The sequence below is a fragment of the Moschus berezovskii genome, chromosome 2 (assembly GCF_049115385.1).
Source record: "Moschus berezovskii isolate FMDL1 chromosome 2, NW_MosBer_1.0, whole genome shotgun sequence".
Taxonomy (NCBI): domain Eukaryota; kingdom Metazoa; phylum Chordata; class Mammalia; order Artiodactyla; family Moschidae; genus Moschus; species Moschus berezovskii.
Genome location: NC_142461.1, coordinates 100,069,732 through 100,078,075, shown reverse-complemented (window position 1 = coordinate 100,078,075; position 8,344 = coordinate 100,069,732). Strand labels below are relative to the sequence as shown.

Sequence of the window (8,344 nt, the reverse complement as noted above, 5' to 3'; positions counted from 1 at the left end):
TATATTATACCTGGGGATTCTTTTCTAGGGGTTTCATGTATATTTGCCTTGTGTTTCTAATTAGATTGTAAACTTCTGACCCGCAGGGACCAGATCATCCATTTTCTTTGCAACCTTCTGCAGTACTGCAGTCACCCAGTAATGCCTGCTGCATGAATGAACCTGTAGAGATAAAAATACTTTATGGTATTACCATTTATTGCTTTCTTGCTTTTATTTGGCTTTGTAATAGGACTACATTGTAAACTTCTGGAGGGCAGAGAAAATGGCTTAGTGCTTTCCTTACACTCATCAGGCACCGTGCAAAATTTGATCCTCACATGCCTTTTTGATGCTCTGGATAATATTAGCACATTGGAGTGTTTTGTGTATCTAAGGACCGGGGTTGTCAACCTCTCTGTGTCGGGGAATGTTCCTTCCTTTCCACTGTAAGCTCCCATGGCGCCTAGGACAGGGCTAGATTACCGCAGAACACAGCGCTCCCCAGACGCGCCCCCCACCCGCCCCAAATGCATATTTTTATTCCTAAGGAGGCGGTCTGCGAAAATGGCAAGCTCTTGCATAACCCCAGACCTTGCGAGGAAATGAGCAAAGTGGAAGGGGATTTGAAGGCAGGTCAGAAATGGCCTGGGTGAGAATGCCGAGGCATTTCTCTGTACATCCAGCCTAAGTCAGCCAAGCAGGAGTCCAGCCGCGCTCCGCCCGCAGTCCCGGGCCGGGAGGCAGTCGGCCCGCCCGCCCCGCGCGCCCCCGGGAGCTGTCCAGACGGCCCCGCCCGCGCCTACCTGGGCACTCACCCCGCCGCGCGGCCTCTCCGCCTCCCACCCCGGCCGCGGCAGCCCGTCTCGGGCCTGCCCCGCCGCCTCCCCGCCTCCGAAGAGCCCCACAGGCGGCGCGCTCGCAGCCTCCTCCGGGCCGGCCAGACAACCCGGGGCGCGCCGGGGGCGGCTCGGCCAGGCTCGGCCGGGGCTCGGCGGGCTCGCCCCCGGCCGGGCGCCTGCAGGGGGCGCGGGGACGGCCCCGCCCCGCCGTCTTCCCTCTCCCTCCCGGCTCCCTGGATCCGCGCCGGGAGGAAATGATGTGTTGCTGCCTGGTTAATCACAGCTCCAGACACTCATTGGCCGAGCGCTCCGCAGCCACTTCCTTCTCCTCCTCCTCCCGCTCCTCCCGCTCCGGCTCCGGCTCTTTGCAGCCGCCGCCGCCGCCGCAGCCTGCCCCTCGGCGCTGGGGGAACTTTTCGACTCTCAGAGACCAGCCCCCCGCCGCTGCCCCCCGGGCCAGCCCCCGGCCGGCCCGCCCCGCCCGCGGCCGCCCTCGCAGCCCGAGCCGCGGCGCCTCGGGAAGTTTATTCCGCCCGCCCTCCTCCCCTTCCTTCTCCTCCGCCTCCTCTTCACCCCGCCTCCCCGCCCTCCCCCGGCTCTTTCCCCGGGGTGGCTGCCGCTGCCGCCGCCGCCGCCGCCGCCGCCGCCAGGCTGCTCTTCGGCCAGCCGCGCCGGCCCCAGGGCTGGAGAGCACCTGGCCCCCCGCGCCCGCCGCCGCCGCCGCCGCCCGGGGACGGCCGCCGGCCCTCAGCCCCGCGGAGTTCCGGGCTCCCTCGCCGGCTGCACCGCCCCGCCCCGCCCCGCGCCGACCTGCAGCGCCCGGCTGGCTCGCACTGCGCCTCCCCCCGGCTCAGCCCCCCGCAGCCGCCGGACCAGAGGTGAGGGCAGGTCGCCGGCCGCGCCAGCCGGAGCCCGGGGGACCGAGGGAGGGGAGAAGCTAGCGGGGAAAGGGGCAGGAATTGAGGGTGGGAGGGTGGGCGTCTGCGGTGCCTCCCCCTCGCTTTCATTCCTTTCTCCCCCCCAAGCCGATTCACTCTCAGTGGGGGAAGCAGCCGCGGAACAAAACTGTCTTGCTGTGGGCCTGAACTGCTGGTGGGATGTGGGAGAGGGCAGAGGCATGGAGTGGGGTGGTCTCGGGTTTGCAGTGTGTGTGTCTGTAGTGAACTCCTTCAGGGTGTGCGCCTCTGACTTGTAAATCGATCTGGCCGCCTGACCACGGGGCTCACCTTCCCAGCTGAGCTTAGTAGAGAGTCAAGGGATGGGCAAATCACCCCCACCCTCAAAATATCCGTCTCTTCCAAGAGGAATTTTCTGCTGGAGAGACAGCCAATAAACTCTGCTCAACGCCCTCCCTCCCTCCCTCCGTTCTTCCTAGCTGCAGTTTCAAAAAGCTTCAAAGCCAGGAATGTGGGATTCATCTTCCGATCCCCAGAAGGCAAATGTGGTTACAGATGTTGCACGGTACTTTGCCAAGTTTAAAACCCTTCCTTCAACACTGTAACCTAAACAGTGAGGCTGGAGCCGTGGGTGCGCTGGGGAGAGAGGTGGGCCTCTGCCGTGCTGGAAGCACTCACTTCCGTCGGGTTCTAGACTGTTTCAGCTCTGTCCAGTTTATGCTAGATAGGTCTCCCAATCTTCCCCAACCCCCCCTTTTCCCTCTGGAGCTTTGAACTCTCCTTGCATGGGAGAGAAGCTGTAGAAGAAGCTCCTTAGGGAAGAAAACATTCCACTTAGTAGCAGAAGAAAAGTCTTGGTTAAAAAGTTGTGCTTACTGTGGCTTTGGTAGAGAGGTAGGAGAGTAATACAATGGATTTGTTAATTTCATTGGGCTTGCTTTCTTTTTTGAAGTGTGTGTGATGGGAGTTAGATCCTGAGAGAAGGGACTGATCTCATCCGCATTTTGTATATTTTTGAAAAGAGGCCTGGCATTTAAACACAGACTAGCCCAGTGGTTTTAAAGAATCCTGTTCCAGAGATGCAGACTGCTCTGACAGCCCAAGGAAAGTCGGTGGCAAAAAATAGACACCACCTCCCCTTTCCCCCCAAAAAATTCTTCCTGGAAAGGTGGTGGTAAGAAATTTCAAGAGATGGGCTGATCCAAGTGGCGGGCCTTAAATGGAAACACTATAGTATGTCCTGGCACTTGTCTCTGGAGGTGGGTGGCTGGCGGGGGGCCCGGGCTCTGGCAGCCAGCAGACGCTAGACTTGTGTTGACCTCAGACACTGGCCTCGCCCTCCAGTTTTACAGTATGCTTGAGTGTGAAATGGATCTTCCCCATTTTGCTGATGGGGACACAGGGGTTGTTCGGGAGGTTATCTTAGGCCCAGACGGGATTTGGATCACCTGGCTTCTGAGATCAAACCGCTTTTTTTTTTCGTGATTCAGTTGTTTTTGTTTTCTATCCTGGAATTAAAAAACAGAAGTCTTTTGAGGCTGAGATGCGTAGTCCTTAGGTTGATGGAATTGTGTGTTGGATAATCACATTTCTACCATCAGCCCTTGTGAAGATCCTCAAAGGTGGTTAATGATGTTGCAATAAATTCTGGACAGATGAGAAAACAAGGACCAGGATGGGTTCATTCTCTTCAGTATGGGTGAGATTTACTTGAAGTGGAGAGAGTGGTTTTAGATACAACTTGATATAGGTAGTAGTTTTACAGCTATTGTACCCTGGAACAGAGTGATCATTTGAATACGAATAAGTTTCTTGTTACCTCTGAGTAACTTAAAAGGATACTAAGGATGACGGAGGGTAAAGATGGAGGAGTGTGCTGTGTTCTGGAATGTGACGAATTAACTTCAGATGTGAGGAACTTAATTCTGTTAATAGTACTGATTGTTTTTCTAAGTAGTGATTTACCAGATTTGTGCACCTGTCTGTGGAATGGAACACAGTGACTGAACCAGTAAAGAGAGACTTTGCCTAGTTTACTCTGGATCACGCAGAACTTGTCCTGTGATGGTTGTAATAGGCTTCTAGGTAAGGTTGGGTTGAGTAGTCCAGCCTTCTCGGGGAGGGAGGGCCGGGGCAGAAATGGATTTGAAAAATGATCCTGCTATTCAAGGTCACAAGGTGGAGATGGAATCAATGAGTGTGTACTATAATTTTAGGCAAACAGGAGCTGGGACTAGGAATTGTCCTCTGTGACTCTTCTGCTGTTGGATCCCTGCCTCTTGATTTATTTTTACGTGTTAGAAATTAGGGAAATATAAACTATTGGTGGTGGCAAAATCCTTTGATATGTTTTGAGTGAATTTAATGACAGATATGATGATTTAGGGAGGAGGGGACTGGATGCGTGCCAGGCACTGTGCTCAGATCTTTACACACACATTTTCGTTATATTTTCACAACAACCATATGTTTTATTATTATTCCATTCCGTTACAATAAAGAATTGTGGCTTGGCAAAACTGAGTTGCCCTAAGCTGTAGAGCTCGTCAAGGGTGGAGTAAGGATTTGAACCAGGAGTTTGTGGGATTCTGGAACCCACGTTCTCGGCTGTTTTTGCCAGTGTTTGCCAAATTTAATTCATTTGTACACTATCGTCATGAGTTTACCATTACTAAGTCTGTCTCACTTAGTCTGTTAGTATTTCTCTTTAAAGCAGCAGTTTACCTTAAAAAAAAAAAAACAGCCTTAAAGGCACCACGTTTTAAGAAGAAACAGTGTATCACTGCTGTATTTGGAAAGCCAACTTACCTGTAATGATTAGGAGATAATCCTAAAGATACATTGACACTTAGGTTGAAACCCAGATTCTGGATAATGAATTCCTGGGTGTGTGTGGGGTGTGTGTGTGTGTGTGAGTGCGTGTGCTGCAGGCACCTGGGGATATGGGTGGGGTGGAGGAGGTAGGTAGATGATACAGTGTTGGTTGATATTCTGGTTTTTGATTGAGTGATGGGTTCATGGGTGCTGATTTTATTTTTAGACTTTATAACCTACATACAGGATACATACTTTTTTGTAAAAAGATTAAGAAAATTAAACACATAACTATTAACATAATGATTACTTGGGGAATATTTCCCTGCACTGTATAGACTTAGCTTGGTGTCTGTGTGAAGCAGGCATACGAGAACTGTTGGCGGATTGACAAGAACCCAGGTGATAATTTTAAAGCAAGCTGATTGTTGTCATACCCAAATAAGATTGAGGTGAGCCCCTCTGCCCGCCCCCCGCCCCCCCGCCTATTTTCTCCTGCTTCCACTCTCATTTCCAGTATTGTGACTAAAATAATAGCCCAGGCTGCTGTGTGGTTTCTCCTGACTGCGGTTATGGGAGCGATGGGCTGGGCTGAAGCAGGCAGTTCTCAGTGTCACCTTGTCTTATAGTCTCGGGCTCAGGATGGGGCAAAGAATACTGTCATGAAGTGTTAAAACGCTTTCGTTTTTTTACCCGGTGGTAAGTGTGACCATTCAGACTGGGGAGTTGGTATTTAAGTTAAATCAGTGCCTGGCTAAAATGTTCACAGCCTTAAACTGGTGAGGCTGGGAAATAAAGCTGTCAAGAGATTTTAATTGGAGTCCGCATAGTATCCTGTTTTATTTTCCCAAGCAAATATTGGGCACTGTGGCTTTATTCCTGGAAATGAGGATTGAATTGGGTTTCCTGGTACAAAATGCCTTCTTTGATCCCTTGGAGTGAAAACTTGCTGTTTCTTTCTGCAGCCAACTCCAGCTCTTAGAAGAACCAAATGAAAGATTTACCTCTTCTCTTTTAGTCCTTAGCCATAGAGTGCTCTTGCTTGCCATGCTAGTTAAAGAATCAGAAGTTCTAAACCAGGATTTGTCTATTGGGAAGACCACTTATGGAAGAGCTTCCTCAGGTGGGCGTGACTGGCACATCACAGCATTTGGTTCAGATAGAAGGTAGTTTTACTTGAACTTATGCTCACAAAATTATTAAATGGCTCAGCAGCTTCCTTTTTGAAGTTGAAATGAATGTATTTCCCTCTACCCCAATACTCAAACCAGCTTCGCGACTGATCAATATTCTTGTGCTCTTATGTGTGTCTCTGGAAATCTGAGCTTGTTTATGTGTCTAAAGGCTTCTGTGATCATGAGAGCTTTGTTTTCCAGAGCCACCACTACTCAGTTGTTTGATTTTGGGGTTTTAGTCTCTGACCAGCATTCCACTTTGCCCATTGGAGTTGCTTCACTGTTTGCTCTGGGTATTTGACCTTTATTTCTGTGACTGGGAAAGTGATTTAAATTTTAGCCTTTCCAGATTTTGTGGAAGTTCATGCAGCAGGTGAAGTTTGTGTTTTGGAGGATGGACTAGGTCAGAGGGACCTATTTAGCACAGATGTCCTGATGGGTTTGTCGGAGTTCAGCTCTCTCATCATACGGCTAAGTCTTGGCTGTTTTGTCCTTCTTTCCCACACTTTTGGGGAGAACCAAATCCTTTAGGGCTCAGAGTGGTTTCACTGCAAGCATGTGCTTCCTGGATTTTACCTTTTGACATTCTTCTAGTGTTTGGCCATCTTCAGTACTCATGCTGGGATTTGACCGATCTCTTTGGGAGCAAGGACTTGAGGTTATTCATTTCTCTATTTTTAAAATTCTGCAGAATTCAGTTTCCGCCACTGATTGAAAACTTTTCAAGTCCTCTTAATGGGCTCCTTATTCATCTCTTGTGTATCTCTTGCACCTTATATAATACCTGGCCCAGACCACACAGTCAGTAAATCATTTTGTAATTGCTAAGAGAATGAATGGATGGTTGTATATGCTGCTGCTGCTGCTGCTAAATCGCTTCAGTTGTGTCTGACTCTTAGCGACCCCATGGACTGCAGCCTACCAGGCTCCTCTGTCCATGGGAGTTTCCAGGCAAGAATACTGGAGCGGGGTGCCATTGCCTTCTCCGGGTTGTATATGAGAGGGGCAAAATAACTCAATACTCTGGACAATCAGGGAGGTGGTCTCAAGAGATGATGATGCCAGATACAGGTCCTTAAATGTGAGTTTGGGAGCTGGGAACAAAAGACACTCTTAAGTAGAAGGAACTATTGTTTATATACATTTATTATGCATGGTATTATAACTTGTACTTAGTGATCTCAAAAGACATCTGTTCTTTTCAATATATGTTTCCTTTTTGGATTGTTTTTGAATTTCAGGATGACATTTCTTTGAGGGGAAGAATATCTCAACTTATTTTTCCTACCCTGCAGAGCTTGGACTCCTGAAGTACTGTGTATGTGTGGGGTGGAGGGGAGTGGGGCTGGTACTCAAACATTGGTGAGTTGACTCCTTGACACTGACTTTCTCCTGTTGCATTTGTTCTCAAACAGTGGACAGTGAAAATAGTGTGGTAGGCAGTACTCGTGTGAGAGGTGGACGGTGGATGACCTCTTGGGTAAATGGATGGAATCCAAAGTAAACTCCTTTTTCAGTATGTTTTTAAGGGCTGCTTTGAGTGGGTATCCCACGTAGACCATTTCCACTTGACTGCTTGACGGCTGGGTGCCTTGCTCATTTGTGAAAGCCAGATAGGCCTTGGTGGCCACCATGCAGTATTGAGACCATTGAAAATAAGACTGCTGTAGTTTTTCTTTTCTTTTTTTTTTTTTAGGTAGTTATGGAAGAATTATTGACTGAACTAAAAAGTAACCTTGAGTTTGATGAGAAATGTGCAGAGGGGATAAAGGAAGATAGGGGTGATCTTGGACTAAGCTAAATGTTAGATGTAGGGTGATACTTGGAGTTTGGAGAGCAGGGACTGAGAAAAACGTAAGAAGTTGAGCAAAACTATTTCTGGTCTAGAGGAGCTAGGCTGAGGAGGTATCTTAAACCAAATTCTGAATCTTCACTATTGAAGACTGATGAGTGATGTTACACTCTGGGTGAAAATCCACTTGCTTGCTCACTCTCCTTAAGTGATAGTTTAATGCTTATAAGCAAATATCACTAGAGCTTTTGGGCTTGTAACTTGATGTAAGGAACTTAAACAAGATAGAAATATATGGAAGAACCACCACAATATTGTAAAGTAATTAGCCTCCAATTAAAATAAATTAATATAAAAAAATAAATACCATCATGCCACCTTTCACACACATTTCTTAACAGAATGCTTTGTATACATACAGTTGTTCAATAAATGTGTTGATAATTTGCATCAATCTTAAAAAATACAGATTACTGAATAAATTAAACAACCAACCTAACAACAGCAACAACAAAAAAATAAATATATGGAGGAACAATCAGTAGGAAGAAAAAGTGAAGGTAATTTTCTAGAGTGACCTTTACTTCCTTTCTGGGAATGGGAAAATGGTAAGGGAAAAGTATGCCAAATGATAATTTTTAATATGCTTTTTTGAACTTGAAGAACTGAACTATTGTGCCCAACAGGTGTCAAGAGCAGACATTTTCTTATGTGTGTGGCCTAGTAAAAAATGGAAAATCTTAGTCCCCAGAGATTATATAAACACACACGGTCTATTTCAATGTTTTAAAAACATTTTTGACTCTTGGTAATTCATTTTACATCATGACCAAGTACATACACGTG

General features: G+C 47.8%; 1 protein-coding gene across 2 annotated transcripts in view; it reads left to right on the top strand.

The window, feature by feature from the left end:
* The first annotated feature begins 1,180 nt into the window (after positions 1-1,180).
* ACVR1 (activin A receptor type 1) overlaps positions 1,181-8,344 on the top strand; it is a 141,366-nt gene continuing 134,202 nt past the window's right edge. Inside the window, exon 1 of one of the 2 annotated variants that reach the window (XM_088829499.1) lies at positions 1,181-1,699. The gene's annotated coding sequence lies outside the window, so the exon portion shown is untranslated. The remainder of the gene's footprint in view (positions 1,700-8,344) is intronic. The other variant, XM_055398728.2, reaches the window with a different exon arrangement.